Source organism: Canis aureus, chromosome 14 (assembly GCF_053574225.1).
Source record: "Canis aureus isolate CA01 chromosome 14, VMU_Caureus_v.1.0, whole genome shotgun sequence".
Classification (NCBI taxonomy): domain Eukaryota; kingdom Metazoa; phylum Chordata; class Mammalia; order Carnivora; family Canidae; genus Canis; species Canis aureus.
This window is the reverse complement of record NC_135624.1, coordinates 48,100,518-48,122,144: the sequence shown is the minus strand read 5'-3', so window position 1 is coordinate 48,122,144 and position 21,627 is coordinate 48,100,518. Positions and strand designations below refer to the sequence as shown.

Sequence of the window (21,627 nt, the reverse complement as noted above, 5' to 3'; positions counted from 1 at the left end):
ATCCACTCTGGTCTTGAACCTGCTGATGCGTGTTGTTCTCAAGAAGTAGCATCTTCTCCCATGTACTACTTAGAACCATGAGGACACTGCTTTGCCCAGAGTTGCCTTTATGGGCAGGGTGCCTGCCAAATTCTGGGCTACTTGGGGTTTCAGCCAAGGTCCAACCAGGAATCCAGAAATCAAATGGAACTTTTTATTTTATTTTATTTTATTTTATTTTATTTTATTTTTCTATTTTCAATTGGAATTTTAATGTAGGGAATTGGCTCTACTGATGATGTAAGAGGCTTGAAAAAGCCAGAAAGTAATGAAGTAACTGGCAAGATTGGCAAATGCACAACATTTATTCCCATCCCCAGGCTGGAGGGACAAAAGAAGGAGGTGGAGTTACTAGAGCCAGGAGGTCATCTGGCAAACGAGGAAGTTGAAAACGGATGCTGCAGAAGCAGGTGACAAGAAGAAATCCAGTGCCTGTCTCCACCCAAGGAGAAGAGGAGGAGAAATACCCTGGCTCCTCCCACCAACCGATTTCCTCCCAGTTCCTCCCATGGGCCAAAGCCAGCCAGAAAGTAGCTCGGAGACCTGTGGACTGTAACTAGTCTAGAACAGTCTGAGTTCACCAACTCTGGTCATCAGTGGTGGGCTCTGTCTTCTAGCTCCGCGGAGCCCAGGAGAGGAGGGATCCTCCTGTCCTTGGGATTCAGATGAAGCCTTGGTAGCCACTGCCTCAATCACCAGCTCCTAGGCGTGGAGCCTGCTCAAGATTCTCTCTTCTTCTCTCTCTGCCCCTCCTTCTCTCTAAAAACAAACAAACAAAAAACTTTTGATTGTGTCCACTAAGTCACCTGAGTTTTCCTGTAATGAGTCACGCTATTGCTCTCCTATTCTTTCCAGATCAGCTCTTCTCTGACCACTGTTCAGGATGCTCTGAGGCCCTGTGGCGGCCCCGCACGCTGCCCCTCCTCTGGACCCCAGTGTGACCATGTGGCTCGTGCTGGCCAAAGAAATGCAAGCAGAAGCTTCTGGTGGAAGCTTCAAGAGCAGACACACAATTCACCGATTTTTTATTTCCTGTCTTAGGGAGCATGAACGAAATCTGTCAAGATGGAACCCTGGTCCCTGGATTAGTCTTCTATTGCTTCCATAACAAAATTACCACACGCTCAGCACCTTAAAACAACACAAATTGATTATCTTACAGTTTTGGAGGTCAGAGTCCAAAATCCATCTCACTGGGCTAAAGTCAGGGTGTTGACAGCTGGGTCCTTCTAGAGGCTTCAGGGGAAAATCCACTTCCCTGCCTTTTGTAGTGTCTAGAGGCTGCCCTCCTCACCCCTTGGCTTGTGGTTGTCCCTCCAGCCTCTTCCTTCCATGGTCACATCTCCTGCTATTGGCTTTGACATGCTTGCTTCCCTCCTACGAGGACACTTGTGATTACATCGGGCCCACCAGGTTAACCCAAGACAGTCTCCCCATCTCAAGAGCCCTAACTTGATCACATCAGCAAAGAGCCTTTTGCCACACAAGGTACCATTGTCACAGGCTCTGGGGATTAGGATATGGATACCTTCAGGGACCATTATTCTGTCTACCTCAGTCCTTGAGAGATTACAGTGAGCAGAGCCCCACCTGCCAAGCAGCGCTAGGCATGTAGTATGAGTGAAAAATAAATGTTTACGGCATAGAGTCGCTAAGATTTAGGGGCTTATCTGTTCCTGGTGCACAATTGAGTCCACATTTACACCCTGTTTCTTTTCTGTCTCTGTTTATATTTTGCAAAATTTAAAAATAACTTAAAAGTATTAAATATGGCTATTTTCTGCAGAAAGTACACTTTAAAATAGTACACCCATAAATCATCAATCTATGAGGAAACCAAGGAGCTTTTTTGTTGTTGTTGTTCCTGAACAAAAGTAACTTTGGAACTGTAAAGTAGACCTAAAAACAAATATTGCACATATTCCAGATCCTAACAGAAAGTCTTTTCTGAATCTGAAAAAATCTTCACAGATTCCCTTTGTTCCAAAAAACTAACAAATTGGGACACCTGGGTGGCTCAGTGGTTGAGTGTCTGCCTTTGGCTCAGGGCACGATCCCGGGGTCCTGGGATGAAGTCCCACATCGGGCTCTCCGCATGGAGCCTGCTTCTCCCTCTGCCTGTGTCTCTGCCTCTCTCTGTGTCTCTCAGGAATAAATAAATAAAATCTTAAAAAAAAAAAAAACTAACAAGTTAGCAACGTGGATCTACTTAGATGTTGAACCAGATGAAAGTCAGAGAGAAAATGGTTCATTGAAAGATAATTAAACTTAGTCTTGTTTTTCCTCAAAGTAGGGAGAGGGGGGTCTGACCATTGAAATGAAAACACTGAATTTCCAAATACAATCCTTTTCTTGATTTCTGTAATTATGTTAAAAGTCATAAAAAGCAGAACGATAAATCTCTAACAACCTTGAAATGCAGAGTCCAAGCTGGACCACCACCCACATCTCTTCTTCATAAGTCAGATGGACATGCGGACACATCAGTCTCAGCCCCAAGCAGTGGTCACCGGCTTTTTGGTCTTGCCCCTCTAATCGGTAAGAAGTCTTTAGTAAAAAAAAAAAAAAAAAAAAGAAGTCTTTAGTAAATTCCTCCAATATGTGCACTTATCAAAGTGTTACGAGCATTACAATACATACACACACACAAAGAAAATAAAAAGATAACATAAAAGTGAAATCAGTAACACTTTTAAATGCCTTGCTAATCATAATGGCATCATCAAACACTGGTTAATCTTTTGGGATACAATATGCCCTGAAGGAAAGGTACCCCACTGGGGCCCCTGGGTGGCTCAGTCGGTTGAGCATCCGCCGTCCGCTCAGGTCATGATCCCTGGGGTTAAGCCCTGTGTTGGGCTCCCTGCTCAGCGGGGAGTCTGCTTCTCCCTCTCCCTCTGCCTCTCCCCCCTGCTCCTGCGTTCTTTCTCTCTCTCAAAGAAATAAATAAAATCTTTTAAAAATACCTAAAATTTTAAAAAAGGAAAGGCTACTCATTAATGATGGTAGATATGAGCCTAATTGTAAACTTCTTGATAATTTTGAGTATTTTTACCCGGCTTTTTTGGTCAGATCTAATTTGGCCCATGTTATTTCTACCTTTTATTTATTTATTTATTTTTTCTACCTTTTAATGCGGAGAGCCAAGAGCTTGTTTTAGGGAAGTAAAAGCGTCTGTTTTGTCATCTTCGTTGTTTGCTTGCACACGTGCTACTGTTTTCACTTCCATCCATGGTTTCCTTGCAGGAAATCTTTTCAGTCATTTGTCCATTTTATGAGAGTTAATTTAATTGAAACCTGTGACTATTATCCAAAAATGGCTATGCTAATAGAGCTGGGCATGCCTGACCTGTAACACATCATACTGGTCCAAAAGCAAATGCAAGAGTGAGGAGACCACCTTCAACCCTCTCTGTGTTCTGGAACTCCGTGTCTCCTCAGAGTGGTTCCATATGATGCAACCAGGACAAGAGACCATCCGACATTTGGATCAAGTGAGGTTGCCCATGTCAATCCCTAGCACTTCTGGGACACACATGCCACACTCCATAGAACTCTGATACAATCTCCCCATATCAGTGGGGATAGGCCCCCAAGACCCCATTGGACGCCTGAACCCACGGGTATGACTGACCTCCATGGTCACTGTGGATTTTTCCTAGACATACAAACAATAAAGCTTAACTTACAAATGGGGCACAATCAGAGATTAACAACAACATAGAACAGCTGTAACAATATATCATCATGGTTACGTGAACGTGTTCATTCTCTTTCTCAAAACATCCTGCTGTATGGTGCCCTCACCCTCCCTCTTGGCGTGAGATGATAAAATGCGTTTGTGATGAGACGGAGTGAGGTAAGTGATGCAGGAGTGGGGACATACGGTTTGGCCACTATTGACCTGACAATGCGTCACAAGGAGGATCATCCATCCGCTTCCTGTCTGCGGTTGACCATGGGTAACGGAAACCACAAGAGCAAAAACCGCAGAGAAGGGAGGAACACTGTATAAACAACCAAAATGCAGGCTTCTGCAAAGGCTTCTACAAGAGCGATGAATTCAGGTATGTGGCAAAGATCTATAATCTCTTCAATTAGTATTGCCATCATAAAACAAATTAAAAAAAAAAAAAAAAACAAACCTGAAGCCCAGAGAGGCTGGATGACTTTCCCCTAATACCACAGATGGCTCTTGGCCATTAGGACCAGAAACCAGATCCTCTGTACCTCAGGCCAACATGCTTCTCAAGGCACCACAAGATTATGAATGAGTAAATTTAGCAATTTTGTGACTGAATTCAGTCCTGCTGGCCTCCCTTCAGCTTGGTGCTGTACGATGAGGTGGAAACACTCAAGCCAAAGCAAGGGGAAGCAGCCTGGAGGTGACCTGTCTAGCCCCGGAGATTGGAGATTTTTGAGTCTTTGCAAGATACGAGGGGGGACAGTTTGTCTTTCCTCTGTGTCTCTGGTCCCCAGTTACTGTTTGTCTCATGGACAAGGGTCTTTAGATTGACTGATGAAGGTTCTCCTGAGAAGAGTTCTCTTGTGCCTGCTCCACCAAGGCATTCAAGGACATTGTAGTCAACGCCACATGGATTGTATTGATATATGTTGATTGTATTCAAGGTGTCTGGTGTGACAGTACATAAAGGATGATAAAATGTCCCTGGAAATGTAATAAGATGAAGATGATTCTATTTCGCTCCTACCGCTGGAGTGCAATCAGGGAAGCAGGAGCACTAAGAGGGTTCATGGGATAGATTAGATCTTACCCAGTTTGGGGAGGAGCTGAGGAAGGAACGTCTCCAAAAGTAGCAGAGAAGGGCCCTAGCCAGCCCTGGTGCAGGTGGGCCAGTCAGAGCTTGTTGCCGTTGGGTGAAACCAACGGCTGGAGAGGAGCCACAGAGGAGGCCACTGTAGCAGCTTCTGAAGGCCGTCAGCTCCTTGTGGCTTCCACCCTTGTGAGCTCACAGCAAAGCATCTCCTGGAGGGTCTGGAATCGCCGCTGGGCAGTAGGGCCAGCAGTCGGGGAGAAGGGCTGGATTCAGAGGAGGAAAAGCATGAACCAAAGAGAACCCACTGGGCCCTCTGCGGCTGTGCCTAACTGCCCCTGCTCACTTCACAGTGGCTGCTGCTTCATCTCTGCCTCTCCAGTGTCTCTTGGAGGACTCCAAGGGACTCCTGTACCCGGGGATCTTAAGGGCAGTTCCAGTCTAGCTAGGTCGACATTGCACGAAGCCACCAACAGCTCCTCTCAGGGACCAACACTATGTAGGTGGAAGCAAGTTTGAAAAGCTGCTTGGGGTAGCTCCAGTTCCACTCCCAAGGCTCTAGCTCCAGTTCCACCCATGATAGATATGCTGCCTCCTGAGGATGTGAGCCCACCTGCCTGCAGGGCTCTTGCTTTATGTATGGAATATTCCAGTTTGGAGCTGGACCTGAACCCTGGAGGTGAGGCTGCAAGGGGCCTCCTTACGGCACTTCTCTGCTGCCTTTGCCTCCTGCGGGGTTCAGCTTCCCTGGAAATAAACCTGGAACCATGTATAGAATTTAGGTTTGGGGAAAAACCTACAATAGCTGTTAAAATTGTAACTGCTCTTCCTCTTGGGGCTAGCAATCCCACCGCTGAGACGTTCGCCCTCACCCCTTGCCAACTGTGTGAACCTGCACGTACCTACAGATGTGCAAAATTCTGCTACTGATGCATTCATCGGAGCATAAAGCAAAAACTAGACCTACGGAGGAGGCCTGGTTAAATAAAATGTGGCACCTCCAAGGGACAGAATTCTATGAAGCCAGGAAAAATGAATAAGAAAGTTTTCCATGCTAGGGACACGCAGGTAGCTCAGTGGGTTTAGCATCTGACTTTGGCTCAGGTCATGATCTCGGGGTCCTGGGATCGAGCCCCACATCAGGCCCCCTGCTCAGCGGGGAGCCTGCTTCTCCCTCTCCCTCTTCTCCTCTTCCCTGCCTGTGCTCTCTCTCTCCCTCTCAAATAAATAAATAAGATGTTTTAGAAAAAGAAAAAGAAAAATCTGTGCTAATGTAGAAATATCTCTGGGATAAGTAGAAGAGAAACAAATGAAGAAGAAAAGGAAAAAGAGAAAGGTTCAAAGTGATGTTTACAGTACCCCGACTTCCCTATAAGGCAAAGAGGAAAATAATTACACACACTTAGATTTGCTCAGACGTTTGAAGCATTGAAAAGACACGAGAAATGAGCAGAAGTGGTTATGAGCGTGGTTGGCTGAGGGCCCCCTTCTGGGATGCAGACTTCTCCTGGGATGGAGGGGCAAGAATGCCACGGACGAGAGGACAGGGACAGGAACCAGAGGTCCCCACGTATACGTTTGTATGATGTTTGGATTTTTGAGCCATGTTTAGTGTTTCACATATTCACAAAAATAAATAAATTTTAAAATTAAATTCAGGTTGCCTTCAAAGAAAGAGAAGAAAAAGGAGAAGACTTTGGAGAAGCATCAAAGTATTAGCCTGCCTGGAACAGCCGGAGTCTAGGTCAGACCCTGTCTCCACTTCACCCAAGCGCTGGATTTGGGAGAAGCTGGGTGAACAGAATTCCAGCCGGCAGGTGGACGGAATAGCTTGGAGGGCAGGACGGTGATGAGCCGCAGAGCACAGATCCCGGAGCCACCTGCAGAGGCTCCAAAGTGGCCCCACCACTTACAAGCTGGGCAACCTTAGGGTGAGCCACCTAACTTTTCAGTGCCTCGGGCTCCTTACCTGTAAAATGAGGCATAATGATGATGCTTATTTAGGATGGATGTTACTAGGAATAAATCGGTTCCCATGTCTGAAGTGCTTAGAATAGTGCTTAGCATACAGAAAGGACTCTAGAAGCCCATTTACTTCTTTATCCGTTATTGCACAGGAGGGTCAAGATCTTAGAGAGAGGGGCGGCTGGGTGGCTCAGTGGTTGAGCATCTGCCTTTGGCTCAGGTCATGACCCCGGGGTCCTGGGATCCAGTCTCGCCTCAGGCTCCCGGTGAAGCCTGCTTCTTCCTCTGCCTCTCTCTCTGTGCTTCTCATGCATAAATAAATAAAATCTTTAAAAAAAGATCTCAGGAAGAGATCTTCAGCATGATTCTCTGGATGTGATCTTAGCCGGGGACCGGGTAGTCTTGAATCTTCCATTGAGACTCTGTAAGACAGTAATTGCTTAGCAAGCCCATAACTAGTCTGTAGGAATCCTCCTAGGAGACCCCCCCAACACAGAATTTACCCATCTGATTCACTTTTTCTCCAAAGAGGATTCCAGGGAGATTTTCTTGGGTCTGGGGTGTCTTCAACTCGCCTCTCCTCCTATGAGAGGTTAGCAGCATTGGGATTCCCTCTAAGAGTGTAGGACTGAGATAGCTCACCTCTGGTGAAGTTCTCTGGGGCGGCCTGGAAACGAGGTCCCACAGTAATGGTTCACATATGGCCACAAGCTTCTATTCCTCCCAGAAAAGCCCGTGACGTAGGGAGGGGTCTCAGGCTGACTCTCCCTAGCTAGTCTGAAAAAGGAAAGGATCATTTCCAAAGCGACGTGGAGTGGTGGTGTCTGTACTCCTCACCCCACTTGGAGAAGGGGCGCCTGCAAACGAGAGCCTCTGCCTGCTGAGGAACCGCTCCTTCCCTCCTTAGCCTGGGCTTGTCCTGGGCCCACAGCCAGGGAGAACCAGGGAGACACAGGATGATCTTCTGGCCGTTTCAGAAGTCAGAAGCCAAGAATCTGTAGAGGCACCACGCTGTCCTCCCTACACAGGCTTTTAGAAGCAGAAGAATAGAAGTGAAAAGACCGCAGCCCTCACGGTGCCTGCATTCTGTTCCTCGAGTGGAGACCCACGGACTCTTACTGCATTCAGGTTCCAGTCATTTGGGACTATGATGTGAAAGGCCTACAGGTCCCCTAGAAAAAGTGGTTTCATCTCCTATTACCCTCCTATAGCGGACACTTCTGTGTCCCTATAGGACGCCCTTCCCCAGGCTAATGCATCCCCTTCCAGCTGCTTCGAGCAACTCAGGGCTGCTCCTCGTCCTGGGAACTGCCCTTGGCCAATGGGAGCCACCTGCTATGGTCTGAATGTTTATATGCCCCTCAAGTGCATATGTTGAAATCCTAATCCTAATTCCTAATGTGATGGTGTTTGTCAGTGGAGCCTTTGGGAGGGAAATTAGACCATGAGGGTGGAGGCATCAGGAATGGGATTAAGTGCTTTCAAAGCGATCCTGCAGAGTTCCCTAGCCCCTTTCACCATGTGAAGATACAGTGAGAGGGGCGCCTGGGTGGCTCTGTGGGTTAAGCATCTGCCTTCAGCTCAGGTCAGCATCCCAGGGTCTTGGGATCGAGCCCCTACATCAGGCCCCTTGCTCAGCGGGAGGCCTGCTTCTCCCTCTCCCACATCTCTCACCAACAAATAAATACATAAAATCTTAAAAACAAAAACAATGAGAAGTCTGCATCCCAGAAGAGGGCCCTCACCCGACCCCCCTCATACCCTGATATTGCACTCCCAGCTTCCAGCACCGTGACAAATTTCTGTTGTGTATTAGCTCCCCAGTCTGTGGTTTTGCTAGGGCAGCCGGAGGGGACCAAGAAGCCGCCTCACCTGGCAGCCCACTGCCAACGAGTCACTGATCTAAGGGTACAGAAGGCCAGCCCCCTTGTCTCCCGAAGGTCATACAGCTTGCAAATGATGGGCCCTTGACTCCAGGCTGTTTGATTCTAAACACTGGGCCACCACACTGCAGTATTATACTGATTTATTTTTTTACATTATTTACTTTAGTTACCTAACTATTTTGATTATTGCATACCTCCCCCCACTACAACACAAGCTCTTGGAGAATATTGATTTTTGTGCCTCTCGGTCCACAGCTGGATCCCCCCAGGACCTACCCAAGTCCAGGTACCATACCAGACCCTGAAATAGTTAGTAAATTATATTGCTCCTGTGACTTCAAGCCCTTCTTTCCGGATTTAAGGGGCAAACAAATTATAATAAGGGTAGATTGGTAACGTGAGTTTCACCCAACGTCATGTAAATAAGAACCTCTTCCTTCCCGTCTTGATTCTGCTCTGTTGTAAGTTGGATGCAATATATTTAAGGCACATGGTGATTGTTTCAATATTTGGCTTCCGTTTAAGAACCGAACGTGCCACACAGCTGTGTAATTGCTAAGTAAGATCATAGTCTCTGACTTGCCAGAATTTGCAGTGACATTGTCAAGGCCTTACCAGAGACCATGGAGGCTGGGAGAAGACCTACATGAATCTAGGGGGAAAGTTCATGAAGGTTCATGGCCAACATCACTTGTTATCTCAATCTAGTAGTGCTTGTTGTGACTGCAGAGGGCACCCAAAATAGCACCTCATTGAATTTCTGAACTACTTGAGAAATAGACAAAAAAAAAAAAAAAAAAAGATCCAAGGAAACCAAAATATCATGTTTACTGCTAAGAAAGCTGACAGTGCAGAATGTGTGGATTTAAGGGTGAAATGTCATCCTAGGGTGTCTGGGTGGCTCAGTTGGTTAAGCATCCAACTCTTGATTTCAGCCGAGGTCGTGAACTTGGGGTCATGCGATCGAGCCCAGCACCAGGCTCCGCTCAGCAGGAAGTCTGCTTGAGCTTCTCTCCCTCTGCCCCCCAACCCCACACTTGCATGCACTTGCAGTCTTTCTCAAATAAATAAATAAATGTTTTAATTATTTTTTAGTTTAAAAAAAAGAGTGAAATGTTTTCCTAATACTAAACCCCAGAACTAGACAAACTCACCCATGGATGACTACAGACCTCGCCAAGCAGGGCCTTGGCCCTTTAATCCTAGAACACAAAGGAACAGGGCAGGATGCACACTCTCTGTGGGTCCACCAGCTTCCAAGAGGACTCCAAAGGGAAGGGATGGCTAACTCTATCCAGAAGCTCCTTTGAAACGTGATGTGGGAAACAAAGACAAAAGAAAAATGAAATTTCCTTACTATTTACAGCCCACTGACAAGTCCTTGAAACAGGCAGAGTGACCTTCCTCTAGGATCTCTGCTGCCTCCGTATTAATACTCTGCTAAGAGCAAAAGGCAATCTTAGCCCGACCCTTGGGATCCTGTAAGTCTACTTAACACATAAAAATTTCTTTGGAGGAGCACCCGGGGGGCTCAGTGGGTTAAGCATCTGCCTTCAGCTCAGGTCATGATCCCGGGGTCCTGGGACGGAGCCCTGCATCGGGCTCCCTGCTCAGTCTGCTTCTCCCTCTGCCTGCCACCCCCCACTGCTGGTGTGCTTTCTCTCTCTCTCTCTCTCTCTCTCTCTCTCACTCTCTCTCTCCCTCTCTGTGTCAAATAAATAAATACATAAAAATCTTTTTAAAAATTTCCTTTGAAAAAAAAATTTCCTTTGGTAACTTCTTTTATCTCTAGCCCCCAGGTCCAGGTGGCGATCATCCCCCAAGCACATGACCCACCGATACACATCTGAAAGGTCTCATGACTCAGATTTTGGTAGACAGTGGTAAACGGCCTTTTCCCAACCATAGCTAGCCCCCTCCAGGCCCTGGAAACCTTGCTTCCAAAATTCCTTAGAGACCTACACCATCCCTAACCCCTTCCCAACTTGCAAGTATATCATGGGCCACTCGTCACATGATGCCAGGGCAGCTTTTTCTGCCCTCGGGTCCTGTCCCTGTGCTCAAATAAAACCACCTTTTTTGCACCAAAGATTCTTTTTGCATTCAAGAATTCTTTCTTGGGGGCAGCCCGGGTGGCTCAGCGGTTTAGCGCCGCCTTCAGCCCAGAGCCTGACCCTGGAGACCCGGGATCGAGTCCCACGTCGGGCTCCCTGCATGGAGCCTGCTTCTCCCTCTGCCTGTGTCTCTACCTCTTTCTCTCTCTCTCTCTCTCTCTCTCTCTCTGTGTGTGTCTCTCATGAATAAATAAATAAAATCTTAAAAAAAAATTCTTTCTTGGCCTTCAGTCTCCAACCCCAACATCTTTCCTATATCAAACCCACTAGCTACACAAGTCACTGCAAGGAAAGAGTGGGTGATAGTGCAGAGATGTGAGGAGCGTCACAGGAGGGACACAAACCCCCTCCTAGTGGAAGGAAGCATGAAGAGTGAGGATGACTTTATAATGTCAACAGTAGTGTCCTGCGGCCCCTGGACGGCTCTCAAAGGAACTTCAGTTACATTTCTGCCCTGTGAACTCGGTGTTACGAATATGCAACAACCTCCTACAGCTACCGTGTTGCCTCATAGTTATCACAGCTAAACCTAGATGGAAATCCTAGAATTTCACAGCCCCAAAGTGAAACTTCAAAGTTAATCCAGCCTACTGCTCTCCTTTTTACAGATCATGAAACTGAGGCCCAGAGAGGTGAAATAGGCTTGTCATACCACAGAAATGTAAGCCGGTCACCCAGAGCCAGAAGTGAAACCCCTGTCCTTTTTTGTCCCTCAATCCACAGCCTTTATCTACCCAGGGACCTGTTTTTCAGCTTGTCATCAAATTGTCCCTGGTGTCAAGAAAGAGAGAGAGAGAAAAAAGAAAAAAAGAAAAAAAAAAACCAGCAAGAATGAGAAACAAAAATATAATATAATACACATGCCTATTTCACAGCCAAGACTATGCAGTGGGGGCACAAAATGTTCTAAGAAACAGACAGAAGCGATTTCTCTAAATGATGGAAAATGAGGGCCTCATCAACTCTCACTGTGTCTTTCGTGATTTGATACCCTCCATCGAAATTTTTCATCTATCTAAATCCGTGGTGCTCTAGTTAGCTTCAGGGAGACTTAGCCTTCTACTTTCATAAAATTCAAGAGAACTAGATAGATTTTTATGTGAATATAAACTCAATATTCTAATGACGTCTGTTTTAAATTATTTATGCACAGCTCAAACCCTCCTAGGCATTGTTTTAAAAAGGATCCTGCATTACTATGAATCACATGAGCTCATTCTCAATGAATAGTAAAAGAAATGAATGCTATCTTCAGAATCCTGAAGGAGAGGGACATCTTAGTTCAAAATCCTTTTGCTTCCTATAATGCAATATGTATGTATGTATTAAGGCCATAAAGTAGGGCCCAATAGAGATCATAAATCATCATGTTCGAAAACAGAAGTAAAGAATATATTCAACATTATAAATATATATAGTATAATGATAGCAATGATTTTTTTTCCTGTGTAGATCCATAATTGCTGCTGAAGGCATCCAATTTATTTGTTTATCCCAATGCTTAATATGAAAAGCTAGTGCTGCATTTTAAATGATAGAAAGTTTAGGTAGGGGGATGCCTGGGTGGCTCAGCAGTTGAGCGTCTGTCTTCGGCCCAGGGCGTGATCCTGGGGTCCAGGGATCGAGCCCCACAATGGTCTCCCTGCATGGAGCCTGCTTCTCCCTCTGCCTCTTTCTCTCTCTCTCTGTATGTCTCTCATGAATAAATAAATAAAATCTTTAAGAAAACAAAGAAAGTTTATGTAGGTACAGAGACTATCTATGGGGCACCTGGGTGGCTCAGCTGATTAAGATCCAACTCTTGATTTTGGCTCAGGTCATGATCTCAGGGGCGTGAGGTCGAGCCCTGCCTGGAGCTCTGCACTTAGTGTGGGGTCTGCTTGAGATTCTCTCTCTCCTTCTCCCTCTGCCTCATCCCCTGGACTTGCATTCTCTCTCTCTCTCTCTCTCTCTCTCTCTCTCTCTCTTTCTTTCAAATAAGTAAATAAATCTTAAAAATAAAAAAATAATAATTAAGATTCCTGATCAGAAACTACTTGCCTGTGTAACATAACAAGCAGCAGCTTGAGCCATGAATGGTGGGATGGATGTGCATATGGCTCTGAGGTTTGGGGACCGTGGGCTTCTGAGCGCGTGCTTCGGCTCCCCGTGTAGGTCAGGCCATTACAGGGATTGTTATACGCTGCAGCACCAGGGCAGTTTGGTTGCTAAGGGAGTTAAAGCCTTAACTGATGAAGTACAGGCTCTCCCAGCAGATTCGGGTCACTGTATTGTGGACATGTTCTGTGATGTCCTTTTTTATTGGAATTGATGGAAATTGTCGCAATCAGGTATCTGGAACAGAGAGAAATAGTCCACTGCCCTGGCAATCCTGAATTCTAAAAAGTACTGCTCATTGCCTAGAAAGAGAAGAGAAAATGCTTTTAGGCCTCATCACTGTCCACCAGCCCTAAAACATTTGTTGGGATATTCCTCAGTGTGATGTAAGGAAGACCTCAAAAGACGGGTCCCCAGGAATATGGAGCTCCCATGGCTGCTAACAACATACCCGAAAACTCTAGAAGCTGCACTGATTATAGAAGTTGATGCCAACCCAGCATCTTCTAGGGTCATGCTCCTCAATAACAAAAACAGTAACAATAATAATAATAGCTAACACTTAGCGATTACTTTGTGCCAGGAACTGTTTTAATGTCTGACTCATTTAACCTTGCAATTTACTCTATGAAGTAGGTCTACTAATATTATGCCTATATTACAATTGGGGAAACTGAGGCACAGAGCAATGAAGTACCTTGGCCAAGATCACACGGTTGCTAAATAGCTCCAGATTCCTTGCACTTTCCCGCCCAGGTCGAGAAACTGTTTTTGATGGGCTAACAGTTACTGGTACACGTGCACGCAGGTACACATGTCCTGTCTCCTTACCCAAGTATTTCAACGAAGCAGACTTTCAAGTTAATTGGGTCAAGTAATAAAGATCTAATGTGAGATCTTGCAGATCGGCGCAGTTCCTTCAGATTTTATTCTTTTACACTCATATTATTATTTTTTGGAAAGAGAGGGGCAGGGGAGGGGCAGAGGGAGAGAGAAACCTAAGCAGACTCTGTGCTGAGCGAGGAGTCCAGCACTGGGCTCGATCTCATGACCCTGAGACCGCAATGTGAGCTGAAACCGAGAGTTCGATGCTTAACTGGCTATGCCATCAGGTGCCCACACTCATATTATTTTTTATGCTGAACTATTTTACTTGAAAAAAATAGATCCTTAAAGTATTTTACTTTAAATCACAGATATCATGACATTTCACCCCTAAATACTTCAATTTGCAACTCAAAAAAAATGAGGACATCCTACGTAACCAAAATAAATACTTACGCCTAACATGCCACGATATTAATCAGCCTAATGAATTTTAATACCATTTATGACCCAAGCCATATTCCAATTTCCATAATTGTTCCCAAAATAGATTTTGTTGCTGCTCAAAACTGTTGGCACTAGGCTCTAATCTAAAATTGGGTCCCTTAAAAATAAATAAATAACATAAAATAAAATTGGGTCCCTTCAATTTCTCTTCCTCTGTAACAGCCTCTGTCTTCGTGGTGATGATTTGCTGAGAGTCCAGGACCGTGGACGCATGGAATGTTTCTTCACCTTTGAGATTTGCCTGAAGGTTTTGTCACAGTGTTTAGCTTGTTCTTACTTTTTCCATTTATTATCTGTGTTTTAGATACTCTTCTGATACTTAGAGGGGCAAAAAACATATATATATATATTTTTTTTTTTTTTAATCTGCAGACTGTTATAACAGACTAGAAACAAGTCTCTGAAAACTCAAGAGGGGAATGAGCAGAAACAAATGACCAAAGAAACATCTTTGGGTTCCTTCTGGATTTAATTCATTTGAGTGATACCTGGATGAATGAACACAGATAATTGAGAGTAGAAAAAAGAACAAGGATGCCTGGGTGGTTCAGTTGGTTAAGCATCTGCCTTCAGCTCAAGTCATAATCCTGGGGTCCTGGGATCAAGCCCCATGTTGGGCTCCCTGCTCAGCAAGGTGTCTGCTTCTCCCTCTCCCTCTGCCTCCCCATGCTTGCACTCTTTCTCTCAAATAAATAAATACAATCTTTAAAAAAAAAAAAAAAAGGAAAAAGGAAAAGGACAAGGCTCAACAATTTTCATTCTGAGCAAGGACTAGGCATTACAGGCACAGGGCAACTTTGTGCAATGGATGCCAATATGCACACTAGGATTTGGGGTTTTCGCCTACCAAGCTTTATTACATTAGGTGGGTTTGGTGATACAAGTTCTGATTGGAGACTCCAATCTTTCCAGAGTCAAAGTGTAAAGTAGCTAGGCTTAGTTGCTTAGGCAACCAACAATGTGTGACTGATGAGTCATAAATCCAACTTGTTGCTAACTTGCAGTCACGAAAGTCTTTGGAATCTTTGTTCCAAGACAACTCATTTGAATGCCCTTTAAAGGCTCAGGAAATAGCCCTGAAAAACATTTCTTCAAGGCAGGTAAACAAAAACTGTGTCTACGGTATTGTTAAAATAGACTGGATGCATTTCAAGATACTTCCAGCCTTCAACCACCCGCCAAATAGTCTATGTGTCTCCTTTTGTCAGGACCCAGGCAAGCGGGCTCCGGTCCACCCCTGGAGCCCTAGACCCTGCAGCTGGCCCAGTGAGACCTGCCTCGAGCCCGCCGTGCAGGTGCACACCGAGCTGTGTCCTTCCCCATGTGGCTTTATCCAATCAGGAAGTCAAGTCACCGCTCTCCATCGGTTCAGGGTTCCACACTCAAGGGCGTCTGGCCACGTGCTTAACCTGAGCGTCTTACACAGCACACAGAGCGGGACACAAGGTGACAGCAGGGTGCATGCGGGGCTAAGGGCCCAGCCGGGGAGCCAGTGCGGGCGCTCGCTGGGGACAAGGCCTCGCTCTGCTCCGGGTCAGCACTCGGCACCTCCTGCTGTGGCTGTTCAAGGCCCGAAGGGTCTTGGGTCTGCTCAGAGATCCCTGCCGGGGCCTCCTCAGGTGGTCACGCATAGAGGGCCCCGGCCTGCCGGGTCTGACAGTCTGCTGCCAAAATCCGCCCCTTTTTTAAAAAGAGATTTAGCGGGGGCTCCTGGGGGCCTCAGTCGATCAAGTGTAGGCCTTCAGCTCAGGGCATGATCAGGGGGTCCTGGGTTCCCTGCTCCGCGGGGGGCCTGCTTCTCCCTCCCCCTTCGCTGCTGCCCCTGCCTGTGCTTGCTCTCTCTCTCTCTCTCTCTCTCTCAAATGAAGAAATAAAATCTTTAAGCAAAAAAATAAATAAAGGGATTGAACTAGTCTTGGGCCGCTGCAGACCTCCTCTGGTTCTGCTCCTTCTCAGTTCTAGGGGGGTGGGAGGTCCAGGTGACATTGGCCCCGGGTGTCTCCCAGCTGCAGTACCCTAACTGCGTGTGTCCTCACGTGGCACAGGCTCCTGCTCGACATGAGAGACTCCGTTTTGCTGTCTCCAGGTCTGCAGAGCCAAGTGCCAGCTGGCCACGGCAAGGTACAGGCATCTGGGGGGGGTCAGGTGGCCTTGCAGTGGGGAGCCCTGGGAGGGCCAGGACCGGGGAAGCCGGGCCTCACCTGGTTGCCACAGCAACTCTTCAGAGGCAGACTCCTGGGACACGGAGGCTTCTTTCCCTAACGCGGAGGGAAGTGAATCAGGTGGGCAGAGCTGACCAGGGTGATGAAAGCATTCTAGAAACTCCCTCTCAAAAGTAAATCCTTGCTGACAACACCAGGTGCTGGCAAGGTGTAAAAGCCAGAGGAAGTGTCATTCCTCGCTGGCCAGGATGCAGAACGGTACAGTCACTTCGGAGACAGTCTGGACAAAGCTTAAACAACACGTACTCTCCTTACCCCATGACCTAGCCGGCACTCGGCCCCAGCAGCTGAGAACTCACGCCTACACGAAAACCTGCCCAGAGATGTTTCTAGAAGCTTTGTTCATCTTTGCCAAACCTTGGAAACGGCCCAGATGCCCTCCGGTCCGCCAATGGATGCATAAGCTGTGGCACAACCAGACAAGGGAATATTATTCGGTGCTAAGAAAGAAATGAGCTATCAAGTCTTGCAAAGGCAGAGACGAGACAAATGCGTCTTATGAAGTGAAAGAAGCCAACCTGGAAAGGCTGGACGCTGAACGACTTCAACTACGGGCATTCTGGAAACCGAAGAAAGGTCAGGGGTCGCCAGGAGTCAGGGAGAGGGAGGGATGCTCACTCAGTCCCCCGAGGGGTTTAGGGGCAGCGAAGCCACTCTGTGTCATACCATCCACCCAATGGTGGATGCGTGTCATTCGCTCTTTTTCCAGACCCGGGGAGCGGACACCACGGCGAGCTGTGATGCACAGCTGTGAGCCCGGGCGACGGGGACGCGGCCCGCAGGGACAGCAGTCTAAGGGGTGCACCCTCCCGACGGGGCGTGTTGGTGATGGGGGGCCGCTCGGGCGACGGGGCAAGGGGGGGCGTGGGACTGTCCCTGCCACTCAACTGTGCTATGAATCTAGACCTGCTCTGAAAAATAAAGTGTTTTCTTTTCTTTTTTTTTTTAAGTAAGTCCTACCCAACCTTCTGCCAACTAGATTTTGATTACGGCGCCTCTCTCCCAGAATGGAACTGTGCCCTGCGAGGAGATCGGCTGGGCTCAGATTTACACCCTGCTGTGGGTATTTTTCTTTTTTTTTTAAGATTTTATTTTATTTATTTATTCATAGAGACACACAGAGAGAGAGAGAGACAGGGGCAGAGGGAGAAGCAGGCTCCATGCAGGGAGCCCGACGTGGGTGGGACTCGATCCCGGGGCTCCAGGACCACACCCTGGGCTGAAGGCAGGCGCTGAACCGCTGGGCCGCCCAGGGATCCCCCACTGCTCTGCTTCTGTGCGACTTGATGGTATTGATTCCTCAGAGAGGACACGAGTGACTCACAAGATCGCGTGATTCCCAGGGCCTCTCGCAGAAGGAGGCAGATGGCAAGTAGGAGCTGGGACAAGAGAGACGGTGCCAGGAGGCCCAGGGCTGCTCTGGTCCCTCGGAAGTCATCAGAGATGCTCCCCCCACTGCCCCCCGCCCCCTGGAAGCCCCCAGAACCCCTGTACCGAGCGGGGAAGGTCTGAGTGGGCCCCGACTCCCTGGGGTGTGATCCAGAGTGATCCAGAGTATTTAGTCCCTCCTCCCCTACTCCCCCCCAGGCCCCTGCCAGGGAGCGCCTGCTCTCTGGCCAACCCCGCACCCTGCTTTCTGCCGCCACCCCCAGCCCTGCTGGTCTGGCTCCCCCTCCCTCTCTCCCGGTCCCCACTTCTCTCTGTACCTCTCTTGTTCTGGGATCAGTGCATGTGTCTCCTCCGCCCAGCGAGGCTCTTGGTGAGCAAATCGCAGGGGCCAAGAGCCTGAGTCGGAGCCAGGCCGTGCTGTGACCTCTTCTGGGCCTCATTTTTCTCACCTGTAAACGGGGAATGATAGTAGCTACTTGTCAGGATGTTTAAAAGGCGCTGCAGGAATCTCAGCCCCCTACATACGGAACTAAATTTTATTCTCTCCTGGTAGAGACTTGGTTGCTAATTTAACTAAAGGCCCCACGACCGTGTTGTGAAGGAAGGAAGGAAAGAAGGCAAAAAGGAGATAAAAGAAATCAAGGGGTTGGGGGGCCTTGATACAAAGGAGCAGGTATTAGTCATGTTTCAGTCTGCGCCCCATTAAATTCACTTATCTGTTCCCGAGTGGGTACAATGGCCTGGTTGCTGAACAAAATCGGGGATCCCTGGGTGGCTCAGCAGTTTAGCACTGCCTTCTGCCCAGGGCATGATCCTGGAGACCCGGGATCGAGTCCCACATCGGGCTCCCTGCATGGAGCCTGCTACTCCATCTGCCTGTGTCTCTGCCTCTCTCTGTCTCTCTCTGTCTCTCTCTCTGTGTCTCATGAATAAATAAAATCTTGGAAAAAAAAAATCAGTGCCAGCCCTCAAACAGCCCACGGTCAAGGGGCGACAGCGAATGACATCAGTAGTTGCAACACAGTGCGGGGACAGCTGAGGGACAGCAAGGTGGCCTTGCCCTGAAGCACACGGCTCAAGAGCTGGGTTCAAATGCTGGTCCTCTCAGTTCCTGGCTATGTGACTAAGCTCCTAGCACCTCTGTCACAGGGCTGCAGTGGGGGTGGGCTTGCAAGAGGGAGAGGGACCAGCACAGTGCCAGGCATCCAGTGCTTCATACACGTTCATTATGAGTATTGAGTTTTCGTGCATCTACACACATGGCACACACATGTACACACACCTATGCATAGTAAGTACCCACTGCAGAGCGCAAGGAGGGCGTAGAAAGTGAGGAAGTAAACCGGAGTCCGGTAGGGTTGCCAGGAGGGGGTGACTCCCCGCCCCCAGGCTCAGTCTTTAAGAACAAGGGAGAGAGGGGTGGGGAGCAGGGGAAGGCTGAAGCACAGGCAAAGGCCTGAGAAGGAAAAAGGTGGGCCACTCCATGGGGCCGTGGGTGCAGGGGGTGCAGGGTGCGGGGTGGGGGGCAGAGCTAGCCCTGTTGGAGACTCAGGACTCAGGAGCTGAATCACACAGGCCCTGCTAACGAATCTGGATCTTGCCTAAGGCCAGTGCAGGGCTGAGCTGGAGCCTGCTGTGAACATTTTGGCACTTTCTAAAACACCACATTTTTCATAGCATTAGCCAACAATAATCCGCTTTGTGGTCATGATCCCGAAGCCCTGTAGGGTGCTGAAGCAAAGCCTGAAAAAAGACTCTGTTCAGTGTTCTATTCTTCTAGGGCCAAGAATATTTTATTGTGTTCTAATTCTTTGGGAAATGATACATTCTCTGTGGGAAGGATCCACGTCTTTTCTCTTGTATCTCCGAAAGCATCTAGAACAATCTGTTGGCACACCAGATTTGTCCAACAAATACTAAGTGAGAAATTCATATAATCCCTGCACATTATATGCAGGTAATTCCTAGTTAATTGAGGCAATTAACTGAACATTCTGATGGAAAGTGGAAATGAGGGTTGGGACATGGACTTCACTGTAGCAGGGTGTTAAAGGACAGATGCCCCTGGGGTATTCGTTGGAAGTTAGACTTTGGTGTACTGGGGAGGATGCTTTTTTTTTTTTTTTTTTTTTTTTTTTTAACAAAACCAATTAGAAAGCTCTTCTTTCAAAGTGGCAGAGGGTTATTTCTTTTTTTTTTTTAAGATTGTATTTATTTATTCATGAGAGACACACAGAGAGAGGCAGAGACACAGGAAGAGGGAGAAGCAGGCTCCCTGTGGAAAGCCTGATGCGGGGACTCGATCCTGGGACCCCAGGGTCACGACCTGAGCTGAAGGCAGAGGCTCAACCACTGAGCCACCCAGGGGCCCCGGCAGAGGGTTATTTCTGACTTCTGGTAACACAATGTAAAACTAATGATAGAATGAGATCCCCTTTCATTTGGAAAGGAAAAGGGGGTCAAGAGAAACTGATAAATAGCAAAGAGTAATGTGGTCTGGGGTATCCACTGGGGAACACAGATCCTCCAAAACAGCAATATCTTGACAGACAACCTTTGAATCCGGGCTCATTCATTCATCCCTTCATTCATTCCATAGTTATTTTTGAGCCCCTCCTCTACCTCAGATGCTAGGTTTACAACAATGAACAAAACAGATGTCATCTTTTCCATAACTCAAGAGCATTACATTGAACCAGGGCAAACAGGCTTTTAAAAAAATAAGCTCACTAAAAAAAAAAAAAAAAAAAAAAATAAGCTCACTAATAAGTACGTAGTAACAACGCATGATAAGTGCTCTGGAAAAAACCACAGGCAGCCTGCTATGAGGGAGAAGGGAGACCTAGGGTAGGCAGGCCCGGTGGGGGTCAAGGCCTCCCTGGGTAGAGGCAGGTCTTTCCGAGGAAGAGTCAGAGAAGGATGAGTAGGAAAAAGCCAGGACAGGACGGATGAAGAGGGGACTCCCGTTGGGGGGGAGGCCCCATGCCAGGCCTCAGGTGGACAGGGCTGAGCTATCTTGAGGAACAGAAGGGAGGAATGGAGGGGTGGCAGGAGTCGGGCGTGGAGGGGCCCAAGGGGGTGAGCACTGCCGTGCAGTGGAGGCCAGAGGCATAGAGACCAATCGGGACAGGAGGAACCGGTGAGAAATGATGGGGGCCTTCTGGGCGATTTGCAACCTGTCCCCCAACTCAACACCCTCCCTGAGTCCCCGGGCCCCAATCCCAGGGAGGAATCTCAGTTGAGGCTGGGGTAAGGGATGCAGATGGCAGAGGCACCCGGCAGCTTGCCCCCCAGTGGCAGGAAGCCAGAGCACAGGGACAGAGAACAACAGAGAAGGCTGGGGACCAAGCTGACCTGGCTTGGATCCCAAACCCCCAGGGTGGCCGCGCACAACTCACTTGCCTCCCCTTAAAATGCAGACGGGTGGTACTCACTCTAAAGGTTGTAAAAGGAATTGCACGCGGATGGGTGACAGTGCCCAAGCTTCGGTTATAAAATAAGTCAATCGTGGGCATTGAAGGCGCAGCACGCGGGCCATAGTCAACGACAGCGCTGCGTGTGGGCGCTGCTGAGAGAGGGGCCGGCTGGCTCGGTCTGAGACACATGCGACTCGACGGCGGGGTGGGGACTTCGAGGGGCCCCACGTGGGTGAAGAGACTACTTAAATACATAAAACTTTAAAAAGAAGTTGCGGGTCGCCTGGGTGGCTCAGCGGTTGAGCGCCTGCCTTCGGCCCAGGGCGTGACCCCGGGGTCCCGGGATAGGGCCCCACATCATGCCCCCCTGCAGGGAGCCTGTGACTCTGCTT

The 21,627-nt window shown here is 48.0% G+C and overlaps 2 long non-coding RNA genes across 2 annotated transcripts; one reads left to right on the top strand and one right to left on the bottom strand.

Annotated features, from left to right (window-relative positions):
- Nucleotides 1-325: 325 nt before the first annotated feature.
- On the bottom strand, nt 326-18,265 carry LOC144282938 (uncharacterized). Its single transcript, XR_013351344.1, has 4 exons — nt 18,137-18,265; nt 2,450-2,586; nt 1,200-1,416; nt 326-798 (listed from the first exon to the last, which is right to left on the bottom strand). It is a non-coding gene; the product is annotated as an uncharacterized LOC144282938 (long non-coding RNA).
- On the top strand, nt 15,198-17,347 carry LOC144282937 (uncharacterized). The gene is made up of 4 exons (XR_013351343.1): nt 15,198-15,308; nt 15,417-15,654; nt 16,698-17,006; nt 17,140-17,347. It is a non-coding gene; the product is annotated as an uncharacterized LOC144282937 (long non-coding RNA).
- Nucleotides 18,266-21,627: the final 3,362 nt, after the last annotated feature.